Source organism: Mustelus asterias, chromosome 9 (assembly GCF_964213995.1).
Source record: "Mustelus asterias chromosome 9, sMusAst1.hap1.1, whole genome shotgun sequence".
NCBI classification, from domain to species: domain Eukaryota; kingdom Metazoa; phylum Chordata; class Chondrichthyes; order Carcharhiniformes; family Triakidae; genus Mustelus; species Mustelus asterias.
Genome location: NC_135809.1, coordinates 16,033,247 through 16,047,982, shown reverse-complemented (window position 1 = coordinate 16,047,982; position 14,736 = coordinate 16,033,247). Strand labels below are relative to the sequence as shown.

General features: G+C 45.0%; 1 protein-coding gene across 4 annotated transcripts in view; it reads left to right on the top strand.

Annotated features, from left to right (window-relative positions):
- Nucleotides 1–14,736, top strand: part of tmem117 (transmembrane protein 117) — a 319,128-nt gene that overhangs the window by 76,997 nt on the left and 227,395 nt on the right. The gene's annotated exons all lie outside the window — the stretch shown is intronic.

The window sequence follows — 14,736 nt, the reverse complement described above, 5'->3', positions numbered from 1 at the left end:
ACTAGAAAGAGTGCAGAAAAAATTTATTAGGATGCTACTGGGACTTGATGATGGTTTGAGATATAAGGAGAGGCTGGATAGACTGGGACTTTTTTCTCTGGAGCGTAGAAGACTGAGGGGTGATCTTATAGAGGTCTATAAAATAATGAGGGGCACAGATCAGTTAAATAGTCAATACCTTTTCCCAAAGGAGGGGAGTCTAAAACTAGAGGGCATAGGTTTAAGGTGAGAAGGGAGAGATACAAAAGGGTCCAGAGGGACAACTCTTTCACTCAGAGGGTGGTGAGTGTCTGGAATAAGCTGCCAGAGGTAGTAGTAGAGGCGGGTACAATTTTTAAAAAGCGTTTAGACAGTTACATAGGTAAGATGGGTACAGAGGGATATGGGCCAAATGCGGGCAATTGGGACTAGCTTAGTGGCTTTAAAAAAGAAAAGACGGCGTGGGCAAGTTGGGCTGAAGGGCCTGTTTCCATGCTGTAAACCTCTATGACTCTATGACTAATTGTTTGGATTTTCCATCCTGTTCGCTGTGATTTTGCTTTTTTGATAAATCATAAAGTAATGTTATAAGATTGCAATGACTGCTTTTGGTATATTTTACGGAACATAGTAGGATTATTAATCTGCAGTTGTTTCTAACTGTCTACCGTGATTCTGAACCCTGTACTGAACATAGATATACCACAACCAATACTCCTGATTATGATTACAAGCAGAAGCCAGAGTGAGGAGGGCACTGCTGTTTTAATAACTGTACTGCTTTACTTTGATCTGCTTTTAGACTGTGTGTGTGTGTGTGTGTGTGTGTGTGTGTGTGGTGTGAAGGAGAATCATCGCTGGGCCAAAATCCTGGAACTGTTTCTCTAGTGGCACAGTGGTTAGGACTGCTGCCTCACAGCGCTAGGGACCCGGGTTCAATTCCCAGCTTGGGTCACTGTCTGTGCGGAGTCTTGCACGTTCTCCTCGTGTCTGCGTGGGTTTCCTCGGGGTGATCCGGTTTCCTCCCACAGTCCAAAGATGTACAGGTTAGGTTGATTGGCCATGCCAGGTTGTCCCTTCGTGTCAGGGGGATTAGCAGGGTAAATAAGTGGGGTTATGGGAATAGGGCCTGGGTGGGATTGTGATGGGTGCAGACTTGATGAGCCGAATGGCCTCCTTCTGCCCTCTAGGGATTCTATGATTCTAATAGCACTGTGGATGTACCATCTACACAACATGAACTGCAGTGGTTCAGGAAGGTGACTTGCCACATTCTGTCCTTGAGGATCTGTAGGAATGGGCAATAAAATGATGTCCAGATCCCATGAATAAATCATTAAAAAAGAGGTGCATTAAACTGAAATGGGGTAGAAATTGGATCCGGGTAGGAAATGGGGGTAAAGAGGACCAATTTTGGGGGGATGGTGTGGGGGTTATGTCCAGCATCTCAACATTAACTTGACACCTTAGCTTAGAATCCCTACAGTGCAGAAAATGGCCCATCAAGCTTGCACTGACAGCAATCCCACACAGGCCGTATCCCCGTAACCCCACATATTTACACTGCTAGTACCCCAGACACTAAGGAGCAATTTAGCATGGTCAATCAACCTAACCCGCATCTTTGGATTGTGGGAGGAAATCCACGCAGACATGGGGAGAACATGCAAGCTCCACAGACAGTGACCCGAGGCCGGAATTGAACCCGGGTCCTTGGCGCTGTGAGGCAGCAGAGCTAACCATTGTGCCACCATTCCACCCTAGTGCTACAGGAGATTGATTTGATTTATTATTGTCACATGTATTAACATACAGTGAGAAGTATTGTTTCTTGCGCGCTATACAGACAGAGCATACTATTCACAGAGAAGGAAAGGAGAGAGTGCAGAATGTAGTGTTACAGTCGTAGCTAGGGTGTAGAGAAAGATCAACGTAATGCAAGGTTAGTCCATTCAAAAGTCTGACAGCAGCAGGGAAGAAGCTGTTCTTGAGTCGGTTGGTACGTGACCTCAGACTTTTGTATCTTTTTCCCGACGGAAGAAGGTGAAAGAGAGAAGGTCCCGGTGCGTGGGGTCCTTGATTATGCCGGCTGCTTTGCCGAGGCAGCGGGAAGTGTCGACAGAGTCAGTGGATGGGAGACGACTGGTTTGCGTGATGGATTGGGCTACATTCATGACCTTTTGTAGTTCCTTGTGGCCTTGGATTGGAGCTCTCAGTACAATCAGGATGACTTTTATGGGGTGACCACTCCGCCACCATTGAGGAAGCCGGTGTTAGGGAACTACATAAGGGCCATTGTGGATTCATTCACATGAAGGATAGAGAAATAAATTAATTCTGGTGGCCTGGACTGGATGCTTAAATGGAGGAGAAAAAGCTAGAACATGTTCTTCCTATGCAAAAGTTAGATATCTGCCACCCTTAGCACCCTGGCATCCATGGGAATGGCCTAAGGAGGCTTGGCAATGTGTGCATGAGGATTTTGCAGGACCTTTCGAAGGACACATGTTCCTAGTAATGGTTGATGCTCACACCAAATGGCCAGAGGTCGCTGTGATGACATCTGTCTCATCTGAGAAGACATCGAGAAGCTGGGAGAAGTATTTGGTCACTTTAGATTTCCCAAAACAGCTGCTAAGCCACAACAGATCTCAATCTGTCTCACGGAAATTTGAGAACTTCCTACAAGAGAACACTACTTAACACATTACTTCCACACCATATCACCCTACTACTAATGAACTAGCAAAACACTTCGTCCAAACCCTGAAATATACCTGGAAAGCGACCAAGGAACGAGGTTCGCTTATCAAACGCATTAACAAATTCCTCCTGGTCTACCAGAATGCAACAGATTCCACAACCAAGACCTCTCCTGCCTTACTCGTGATAAAAAGGCAGCGGCGTTCCACATTCAATCGCTTGAAACCTGTTTAAAAACTAAGGAGATCGCACAAAGTGGAACAGCGGGCAGGCAAGGCAAAACAGAGTTTTCCACCAAGGACCAGGAGTTTTGATTTCGAACTACTCCATAGAGGAGAAATGGGGTCCTGCCACTGTTCCTGCACGGACTGAACATGTCTTTCACACTGTCCAGACCAGGGATGACAATATCTGGAGGAGACGTGCAGACCAGTTAATGGCTGGAGGCACAGATCTGGACCTTCCTACAATCCCAGACACCAATGATGAAAGCAACACCTCACCTTCTGTTCAGATGCAGAGACAACCTCTAGTTCCAACGCCGGTTTAAACCAAGTGCAAAGACAGCAATGGCAGAGGTTTCCATCGGTGTGGAGAAGATGCCAGCGGTTCACCATCAACCATTCAGAGACCAACTTCCAGAATGTCTGAGACTTATTATTATTAATAACAGTGACTGACTTATTGACTATTGTTCATGTTGAACTTGTTTTGGGAACATTCAATTTACGAGGGAAGGAAACGTTATGCATCTATATTTTATTCCTATTGACTCATGCAGAGCTCTGCTGTATTAGTGTGCTCTGGAAGTGATGTAATAGGTTAAGCATGGGAAACAGGAAAGACATGATGTGGAGAACACATCATGGAAAACAGGAAAGAAGCAGCCATGGGAGAGACTACACACCATTAATAAAGCTTTTAACCAAAGTCTATCCTGCCTATCACATTTCCAATACACAACACACATGAATTAGTTGAGGTGGATAAGGAGAAGGTAGACATGTACGTGAGGGAGAAAGGAATAGAAAGATGTGCTGATAGATGGTGTATGGCGGAAGCTGGTTCACTCAACATTAACCAAATGGCCTGTTACTGTGCTACTATAAATTCTATCTAAGTAATATCTTAATTGCTTAGATCAGGCATGGCTCGGTGGATTTGGAGCTCACTTTCTAGTTTTGTCTTGCTTTTTGCCATGAGATAAAAGGGAATAATCACATGCGATACTCGCTGAATTTGGCAAACAAGACCAGTGAGATGGAAAACCTCAAATCATTACCCAGTAAGAACGTAGGAATTAGGAGCAGAATTAGGCAAATTCAGCCCTTTGAGCCTGCTCCGCCATTCAATCTGATCATGGTTGATCTCTCCCTGGTCTCAAATCCACCTCCCCACCTGTTTCCCTTATCCCTTTTTTTTATTGGAAAATATACCTATCGCCGCCTTGAAACCATTCAACGATTCAGACTCCACCGCGCTATGGGGCAGCGAGTTCCACAAATTCGCCACTCTCTGCGAGAAGTAGTTCCTCCTCATCTCAGTTTTAAATCTACCGCTTCCCAACCTATACCTGTGACCTCTTGTTTTAGGTTGCCTCATAAGAGGAAACATATTTGGTCTACATTTACCTTATCAATTTATTTTAAAATTTATATACTTCGATCAGATCCCCTCTCATCCTTCTAAACTTATAAGTCCAAACTGTTTAATCTCTCCTCATACGTCAACCCTTTCATCCCTGGAATCTATCTGATGAACCTCCTCTGAACTGCCTCCAATGCCACCACATCTTTCCTCAAATGAGAACACCAAAACTGGGCACAATACTCCCAGACGTGGTCTCACCAACACCCTATACAATTGAAGGAAGATTCTCTGTTTGCATCTTAAGGGCTGTCTCTTTTCAACTTCTCTGACAAACAACTGAGTTTTCTTTTGTACGTAGTGATAAATGTTCGTTCTGGATTTCTATAGTCTTGCTAAAACTTTGAAAGTCAGAATGCAATCATAGAATACCTACAATAGAGAAGGAGGCCATTTGGCTCACTGACTCTCCAAGAGAGCATCCTACCCAGACCTTTTCCCTGTAACTCCACTAATTCCCCCCCCCCCCAAATACTTACCCCACTAATCCCTTAACCTATACATCTTTGGACACGAGGGGTCAATTTAGCATGGCCAATCCACCTAACCAGTATATTTATGGACTGGGAGGAAACCAGAGCACCCGGAGGAAACCCGCGCAGATATGGCGAGAATGTACAAACTCCACACAGTCACTAAAGTTGGGTATCGAACCTGGGTCCCTGGTGCTGCGAGACAGCATTTCTAACCACTCTGCCACTGTACCACCCCAATAAGCGTTATTATTTGTGAATTTTTGGTGCCTTTCAGAGCAAGGAAAAGATCCCAGCCGCTTCTGCATTTTCATATAATGGCCGGTCTACAAATCTCAACAGAATTCCCAGTTCTGTTTGCAGAACTTCTCCTGATTCTTGATAGGCTAGTATTTTTCAAGAATGTTAATTTTTCTTAAACTGGTTCATCTTAAAATAAGTAGAAAAATCAATCCATGATGGTTGAATAATTACTGCAGCTAAATGTACCAGCAGTGGAGCTGAAATCCAGATCTACCAACATCAAGCACAGGATTCTCTGCAACCCTGTCAGAGAAAACAAGCAAATAACTGCTGCTGAATGCCAGAGAATATCAAAACATTTCTGACCTAGAATCATAAAATTATAGAGCATTGAAGGAGGCCATTCAGCCCTTGGGACCAGTGCTGGCTCTTTGAAAGAGCTGTCCAATGAATCCTACCCCACCCAACTCTTTCCCCATAGCCTTAAAATTTTCAAGTAGTTATTCAACTCTCTGGAGGTTACCATTACAGCTGTTTTCAGGGGGCACGTTCCAGATCATAAACATTTTATTTTTTAAGACATCTTTTCCTCATCTCCCCAACTGCTTTAAATCTATCGTCTCTGGTAGCTGAGCCACCTGCCAGTGGAAACAGTCCCCCCCCTCCCCCAACACCCCGGTGTACTTTATCAAAAACCCTCGTAAATGTTGATCTTGAATAAAACCAGCTCTGCTGGAAACAAACTCAGCAGCATCCGCGGAGAGAGGAAAAACACCTGGTTGACTGTTCAGGAGAAAGACATTCCATCAATACTGACTAGCCAGTAATTCACTTCTCCTCACACCTAGATACACTGGCTAGCTTAGACCAAGATGCTTGGAGACTGAGTCCACTTTTGTTTTGAAAACTGTGCTAATTGCAAAGTTTCTAGTTTCTTTACTGTAGGATATTGTGACGTTAGTGTACCTTTAAGAGATGTTTATTTTAAAATCATGTTCTCTGTAGCTCTCATTGTTGCCGGGCTGTCTGTAGAAGCCATTTTATTGCTCCTTCAGTGGTTTAAATGGGGTTTGTTTATTTTTACTTTGGGTTGTTTTATGGTCCTGCATTGTTAGGAGGAAGGTCATGGGTTCTGGACAGTTTTTTTCCTTCCTAGGGAATTCAAGGTTTCATTTTCTGTTTTTGGCTGGCAACAGTGTTTTAGTTTAGAAGGGAATGGAGATCAGACTGAAAGCAGTGTCTCTTTCTCTCTCCCTGCGCTTTGGAAGTTCTGCTAGGCTAGCTGAAAGCAAGGCTTCTTGCCTTCCTGCAGTAGAAAATCTGTTGGTGGCTTGACCAGAGTCTCTCGCTGGTGTTCTGGGAAGCTATTCTGACTTCAAATTGTTCTGAGTGTATCAAGAGAACTGCAGCATTCATCCAAAGGACTCCGTTCCAGTGTCCCGTGAGCATTAGTCTGTGCTGTGTTAAACTTAGAGGGGTTTTGGGATTGGTTTGATTAGAACATCTTGGATATATTTGTTGAGAGTTGTACATTATTGTGGTTGTTTTGTTTGTAATTGATAGCAGTTATTGTTAATATTCTTACTATTCATGTTAAATATATTCTTAAATAAACTTTTTGATAAAGGCTCCATAGTGGGTCATTTGAATCATACCCGAGGTGAAACACATGCTTATCCTAGCCCAATTCAAGGTGAAAACTCCAGGCGGGCTCCATAATAAAAGTGGGACAAAAAACTTGGGAGTTTCTGACCTGAACCATAACAATATTTGGTTCAGAGGTGTGTGTATGACATGTAGTAGACATCAGTATGGCGTGTAAAGCACACGGTGTGAATTCTGATGTCCCTTACCGGACCTGGTTTAAAAAATATATAAAACAGAAAGAAGCTGCATTCATGTAGCACCGTTTATGATATTAGGCGGAACCAGATGTTTCGCAGTCTATGAAGTACTTTGACAATACAGTCTTTGTGAGATAGGGAAATACAGCAGTAACTGTGTACAGCTTACACAAACTGCAGTGAAGTAAGGACTTGCTTACGAATGTTTTTTGAAATAATGTTGATTGCAGGATAAATACTGAGTGAACTTTGTTCCTCTTCGAATAGTCCTCTGGGAGTCTTTTAAGTCCACCTGGAAGAGCCAATGGGACTTAATTTCAATATCTCACTCAAAAGGTGGGAGCTCTCTAACTGTGTAACACTCCCTCAGTACTGAGCTCAATAGTCTGCCTTGATTTGTGTGTTTGAATCTCTGCTGTTTGGACCTACAGCCTTCTGATTTTTAAGGTGAGAGATTTGTGGCAATTTATGTGGAATCTTTTTTACTGTAATTCTGTTGACAAACTTGTAAAGGAACAGTTGCAACGATGATTCTTGCTGTTTCTCCACCTTGTGTACATCGCATGCAGTAACAAACATTACCACCAGGTGGTAGTCAAACATTTGGTTTAATGTTTCTCTTTGCAGCTGCCAATTTAATTCCCAGCATCAAATTTCCTTTTGGGTGTGGGGGTACGTTGTAGAATGGCCACACCTAGGCCCAGCTTGTCACCACAGAGTGACAGAGTTGATGCAGGAGCGGGAATGGGAGCAGGGTGCATGCACATTTTATGGAGGCAACTGTCCATTTGGATCATCAGTTGCCCCCACTCTAGTTGGGTGTTGGCAGCCCAGGAGTGTGGAACTCAGAATGCAGAGTAGACTTGGTAAGAGTAAGGTTTTATACACAGCCCTAGAAGTGCACAAAACAAATTCCAACTCTCTCAAGATTAAAGCAAAATACTGCGGATGCTGGAATCTGAAACAAAAACCAGAAAATGCTGGAAAAACTCAGCAGGTCTGACGGCATCTGTGGAGAGAGAATAGAGCCAACGTTTGGAGTCTGGATGACGGGTCAGTGAGAGGACAGAATGTCAAGAAGAAGCGGCTGTTGCACAAACACCAATGAGGAGCAAGTGGAGGACAATGTACTCCCCTGTGGGAAGTGTACAGACCCAGGACATCTGACCTCCATGTGATGGGGAACCAGTGCCAAAGGCATCTGAAGCTGAGCTGTGCTGTGAGGTGGTGGTAGACATGCATGCTGCATGGTCTAGCAGCAGATAGAACTGCAATCCGTCGAACCCACCCCTTCTCCCTCCCCCCAGCCCCCAAATCTCACGTCCTGCCAGTGACCATCATTCTCAACATCCATGCCTTAGGCTCTTTCCAGGGACATCAAGAGGTCGGTCATTGAGAGGGGAAGGGAGGGTAGCGGAGCCAAAACCCACCGGAGAGGCCAGCAGCACAATGCTCGGGGTTGTCAGGCACTGATCTCGCAATATGCTTGGGATCGGTTGACATCCACCACCAACCCCTCCTCTCAAACCTGGCCACCAATCTCCCGATGGCCATTCCCGATTGCCGGCCCCACCACTAGGCCCTGACCCCTGGGCACAACCAGTGTGCCAGGTTGGCACTGTCCAAGGGGCACAGCTCACCCCTCCCCTTGGTGGGGGGAGAGGGCCTCAAAGGCGTTCAGTCCCACCGATGAGGCCATCACGTCTGGTCCCCATTGCTTGGGACCAGCTGTGGTCCCTGTTGGTGTGGATCTCCACCGGCGAGGTTAGAAATCGAAGTGAGCCCGGATAATAGCATCAATAAAAGTGGCCTGGGAAGATCGTTCTAATTTTGGCCTCCCACTTGCATTTCCTGCCCTGCTATTTGACCAGCGTTGTAGGGTGGGAAAATCACGCCCAATGATTAGCTGTGGGATGATGGTTGTGGTAAATGTAATGTAGCTAAAATGCTGGGCTTTAGACATTTCCAGAACATCTAATTGTTCAGAAGGTTATCCATGTTTATTTATTTAATAGACTCCAGATTAGGAGACATGGAGCCATAAACAGCAGGTGGATTTACTTAGCTGGAGGTATGATGTCTGCACACTGCTCACAAAAAAGAGATGTTTTGGCTTGGGAGTTAAATTAGTCTTAGTCTTTCAGGGGACACTGAATGTTTTATGTCCTCATGGAGATGTAGCGGGGGAGGGCAGGGGGAGCTTAAGAAGTTCCTCTGATTTCAAATTCTCTTGGTGGGTTTCCTGTGAGAGATGGTTGGGCAACATTTTTGGACCTTGTGTTGTTTGCATCCCACAGAGAGGCCCTGGGAGCTGTTTGCACGCTCCAGTCTCCTGGCTTCACTGAGCAATGAATACTGGAGTTCAGAGAAACCCAGGGGTAGTGCCAGTTCAGCAAAGCCGATGGTCTGTGAAATTGTTGGAACTGTACCAGTAATTAGAGGAAGGAGTGTAGCTTTATGAATCCCGTGGAACGTCGTCTCGGGAGGAGAGATTGAACTGTTGGGAGTTGAGCAATTGTTGAGGCAGTCTAAATTGGGCTGGATGTTGAGGGAATTCAGTGGCTAGATCTTCTAAAGTGACGAGTTAAAATCCCTCATGAGGGAGATCATTTTAAAAAGATTTTGTGACTCGTGGTGGCCACTGACATCTGGGTGGGTTGCTGTGAAGTCCCCGAGGTCTGTGTTTTTAATGGGCAGCGTGCTGTGTCCAGGTTTGCCTGTAAATTCATGGTCATTTCATGTTAATTCTGAATGTCAGACATTCACTCTGTCTATCACCGATGCACAGTGGTAACTGTGCGTACCGTCTATAAAATGCAGTGCAGCAACTCTGAGGTTCTATCAAGACCACCTAGAAATACAAGGAGCAGCAAATGCATGGAAACACCCATGCTTCCAAATTCCTCTTGAAGCCACGTCACTAAGTCAAAGTTGTCATGCTCCCTTCCTAACAGCGCTGTGGGTGTACCTACACCACTTGGACTGCAGCGGTTCAGGAAGACACTAGCTCAAGGGCATTTAGAGATAATCAATTGAATGCCAATGATTCTCGCATCCCATGAAAGAGCAAATTGATACAAAACTGCCCTGACCACGCCTCCTCAACTGAACCCCGAGTAGCCATTGAGAAACAATCCCCAAACCTACGCAAAATGCTGACCACGCACAAACAGCACAGATTTGGGACTATTTAACCCATTGTGTCCATGACTCTTGAGTTATCTAATGAGATCCACCCCCCCCCCCTCCCTATTCTTCTATTTGCTTCAAGGATATTTCCAATTCCATTTTTGGAAATGATTATTGAATCTGCTTCCGCCACCTTTCCAAGTAGAGCCATCCAGATCACCACAACGTGCTGCATGAAAACAAATTGTCCTCGTTTGTCCTTGGGATTTTTTTTGAGAGTCTGACCTCTGGTTACTGAACCTTCAAGTGGAAAATGTTTCTCCACATCGACTCCTCATCAAAGTGGCTTCTTTTACACAGCAAAGATTCTCCGTTTAAGAGTCGGTGTCTGTCTCCCTATTTCCTCATTCATTGACTGCTGACAGGTCAGTATGCAACAGGATATTGAGGGTGCAACATAAAGCAATATTATCCCCTATCTTTCATCAAACAATGTGGGCAGGACTCTTCATTCTGGTTTGGGACCGCGATGTCTGAGTCAAACGGGGGTCTCGACCCCGCACTGTGTCAAGAATAGCCAGTGATTTTAGCCCATGTTTGACCAATTACTGGCCAGAAGGTTCACACAGCCGTCCAATGAAGAACTACAGGGGAGGTGATGGTCCAGTGGTATTATCGCTAGACTATTAATCCAGAACTTTGGCTAATGTTCTGAGGACTGGGATTCAAATCCCATCACGGCAGATGGTGGAATTTCAATTCAGTTAAAAAAGTAAATCTGGAATTAAGAAGCTACTGATGACTGAAACAATTGTCAATTGTTGGAATAACTCATCTGGTTCACTAATGTCCTTTTAGGGAAGGAAATCTGCCTTCCTTACCTGGTCTGGCCTATATGTGACTCCAGAGCCACAGCAATGTGGCTGACTCTCAACTGCCTTCCACGGGCAACTAGGGATGGGCAAAAAATGCTGGCCAGCCAGCGATGGCCAATTCCCAAAAAAAGGTGGACTTTCAAAGCTTGGGGGGGGGGGGGGGGGGGGAGTGCATTAAGAGGCTCCCCAGCACAGAGAGAGCTACAGTTTACAATTGTAGGTTGGGGAGGGGCATCAGCCTCCATCTCGAGGCATCCTCTCAGCAACTTTAAAAAAAAAATTGGACTAAAAAATGGCCAGAGAATCTGGGCCACCATCGTGAAGTAAAATACCTTGCCATGGGGTGGTCTATATTCACCGTTGGGTCCAATTAGGTAGTGATGAGGGCGCGAGGTGCCTCACGCAAGCACAATGAATTTAAATGTAATATGTTGGGGACATGGAGCTTGTGTCAGAGGGGGCAAGTGGGGGGTGAGCGAGACTGAAATTGTGCAACATTTTGGACAAGTACTCCTCACGGCATTCTTCATTGCAAATAATCCATAGAATGTAAATCGCATTTCCTATTAGATTTCAATATTTTCACTGTGTAGATACTCAAATTATCTCAACACTAGATTAATTCTACTTTGAAGAAATTGTCAATATTTCCATTTGGCTTGTAATCTCTTTACAATTTCAATGATGTATGATGGAACTGATGTATGAGGAGAGATTGATTAGGTTAGGATTGTTTTCACTGGAGTTCAGACAAATGAGTGGGGGTGGCGGGGGACCTCATAGAGACTTATAAAATTCTAACAGTACTAGACAGGGTAGATGCAGGAAGGATGTTCCTGATGGCGGGTGTGTCCAGAACCAGCAGTCACAGTCTGAAGGTAGAGGGTAAACCATTTAGGACGGAGACGAGGAGAGTGGTGAGCCTGTGGAATTCATTACCACAAGAAGTAGTTAATGCCAAAACATTGAATGTATTCAAGAGGCGGCTGGATGTAGCACTTGGGGCAAATGGGATCAAAGGTTATGGGGAGAAAGCAGGATTAGGCTATTGAGTTGGATGATCAGCCATGATTGTGATGAATGGTGAAGCAGGCTCGAAGGGCCGAATGGCCTCCTCCTATCTTCTATGTTTCTATGTAAAGCTTGTCTTTAATTGCAACCCACTGATATTTACTTTAGCTACTGCGCAATATATTGTGCTGGTTTAAGGAGTGGATTTGGGGTCTTTGTCACCCTCAGATGCACTCGGGCTGAATCCCAAAGTGATACAGGTGTTTGCAGGAAATATAGCGCCAGTGAAAGCAACTTTGATTACCCCTCAACATCAGTACGATAAGCCCAAACTGCTTCGTGTATGTCAGAGGCCCAATTAACTGTCTGAGCTGGGTTGTGGTTCAATACTGACGACCCTCTTCATCTGCTTGCTGCATTGTTACCCCGGTCTATAATAACCAGACAAAGGCAGAACACCGAGCCAAGGTGCAGCTGTGACAGGCTCTGAGAAACAACTCTCAGAAGAACCGGGCGGGGAAAAAAAAATCCATGAACAGAAGGCGTACTTTTAAATTAGGTCTGATTAATGACTGGTCGACAACAGGATGACCCTAATTAAATAACAGTGGTTAATTAGCGAATGATTTATGCAGATGAAGGCACTTAGAGATGTTGGAAATGGGATTTCTAATCAAAGTAATACGTACAGCTTGAAACGCTGTAGATGGGCTTTTGTCTCGTGGGGAAGGGGGAATTCCTTTCTCTCTCCCCAAAGAGCTTTTGTTTGGAAAAATATTTGCGCTCCAAAAAAAATTCCTTTTAACTTAAAAGGCAATGAACTGGAAAGGGGAACTCCCAGATCCAATACACACAAATCCAGCAACTTCCAGTTCATTTTTCCTGGGATGAGAGTCCACCCTCCACCACTGAAGCAATCCATTTTTTGATTTATTTAACGCTTAGGGCTCTCAGAATCATTTTTCATCCAGACAGGGGAGGTGAGGGGAACAAAGCGCTTGGTACTAATTTTAAAACATTAAAAGCCGCAAAGCTTTGTGAAACCTAACGTAAAGCTGCACTAATTTCATTGCTGCCCCATTTCACGGCGGGAAAGGTCACGGCCAGTGTTGTGACCCGTCAGCGTTGTTAACACAAATCACGGGAAGACAGGTTATTTCAGCGTTAAAACACTGTCCTTTCATCCGCTGGACCTGAGTTCAAATCTAACCCACATGGGAGCTGCTTTCAGCTTTTCTCTCCAATGGGCAGAGCTGTTAATATTTCTAAATGAAATTGAATCATCTAATTCCTATTTTCCATGAAACATACAGCACAAACCTGCATTCCAACCCACCACTAATTCCACTGTATTCCTGGTATTATAATCCCATTGCCTCGGCAAAGCAGCCAGCATAATTAAGGACCCCATGTACCCCGGACATTCTCTGTCCCACCTTCTTCAGTCGGGAAGAAGATACTTCTGAGGACAGGTACCAAACGACTCAAGAACAGCTTCTTCCCTGCTGCCATCAGACTTTTGAATGGGCCTACCTCACACTGAGTTGATCTTTCTCTACACCCTAGCTATGACTGTAACACTACATTCTGCACTCTTCTCTCATTTCCTTCTCTATGAACGGTATGCTTTGTCTGTATAGCGCGCAAGAAACAATACTTTTCACTGTATATTAATACATGTGACAAATCAAATCATGTCACCCACTGAAGAAATTATGGATGCGTCAAGGATTTTTGTATCACTGAAGAGGAAATGACCATTGGTCCTCAAGTCAGGTGTCTCGCTTCTGCTTAAAGTGACAGACCACGTACACCACATAGAGCAAAGTGGAAAGTTAAAATAACAGACTACCTGAAACTCGGGTTCATGCTTGTGGACTGAGCAGGCATGATCCGCCCACCCTGTCTGCATTTTGTCCCCCAGTGAAGAGGAGACCTGTGAACAGCAAATACAGTCGACTAAATTGAAAGAAGTGCATGTGAATTGTTGGTTCACCTGGAATAAGTGTTTGGGGCCTTGGGCAGTGAGGAGAGAGGAGTAAAAGGGCAGGTGTAAGGTCTCCTGGGTTAGCATGGAAAGGTGCTGTGGGGGGGGATTGAGTGTTGGGGGCAATTGAGATGCAGACCATGGTATCATTTTATTAATGTCACAAGTAGGCTTACATTAACACTGCAATGAAGTTACTGTGAAAATCCCCTAGTTGCTCACAATCCGGTGCCTGTTCGGGTACACAGTGGGAGAATTTAGTACGCCCAATGCACCTAACCAGCACATCTTTCAGACTATGGGAGGAAACTGGAGCACCCGGAGGAAACGCACGCAGACACGGGGAGAACATGCAGACTCCACACAGGCAATGATCCAAACTGGAAATCGAACCCAGGTCCCTGGCGCAGTGAGGCAGCAGTCCTAACCCACTGTGCCACCATATCATGGAGGGAATCAAAAGAGAGAGTGCTGGAAAATCTCAGCAGGTTTGGCAGCATCTGTAAGGAGAGAAAAGAGCTGAAGTTTCGCGTCCAGATGACCCTTTGTCAAAGCTAAAAGGCATAGAGAGTGGGAGATATTTATACTGTGGGGTGAGGGAATGGAAGATGAGTCATAGCCACAAAAACAAGGGAAAAGGCTGCTAATGGCAGTTCATAGAGCGAATAGAAGGTGTGAATGGCCAAACGGCAGAAAAAGCTGAAATCAGAGGGTAAGCTGTGACAGATGAAGATGTGGGGGGGGGGAGAGAGGTAAAATTGGGAAGAAAGGGGGAGGAAAAGGTAAGGAAAGGGGGGATAAAATAGGGGGAAAGAGTGGGGGAGGGGGAAAGAAAAATGAAGAAG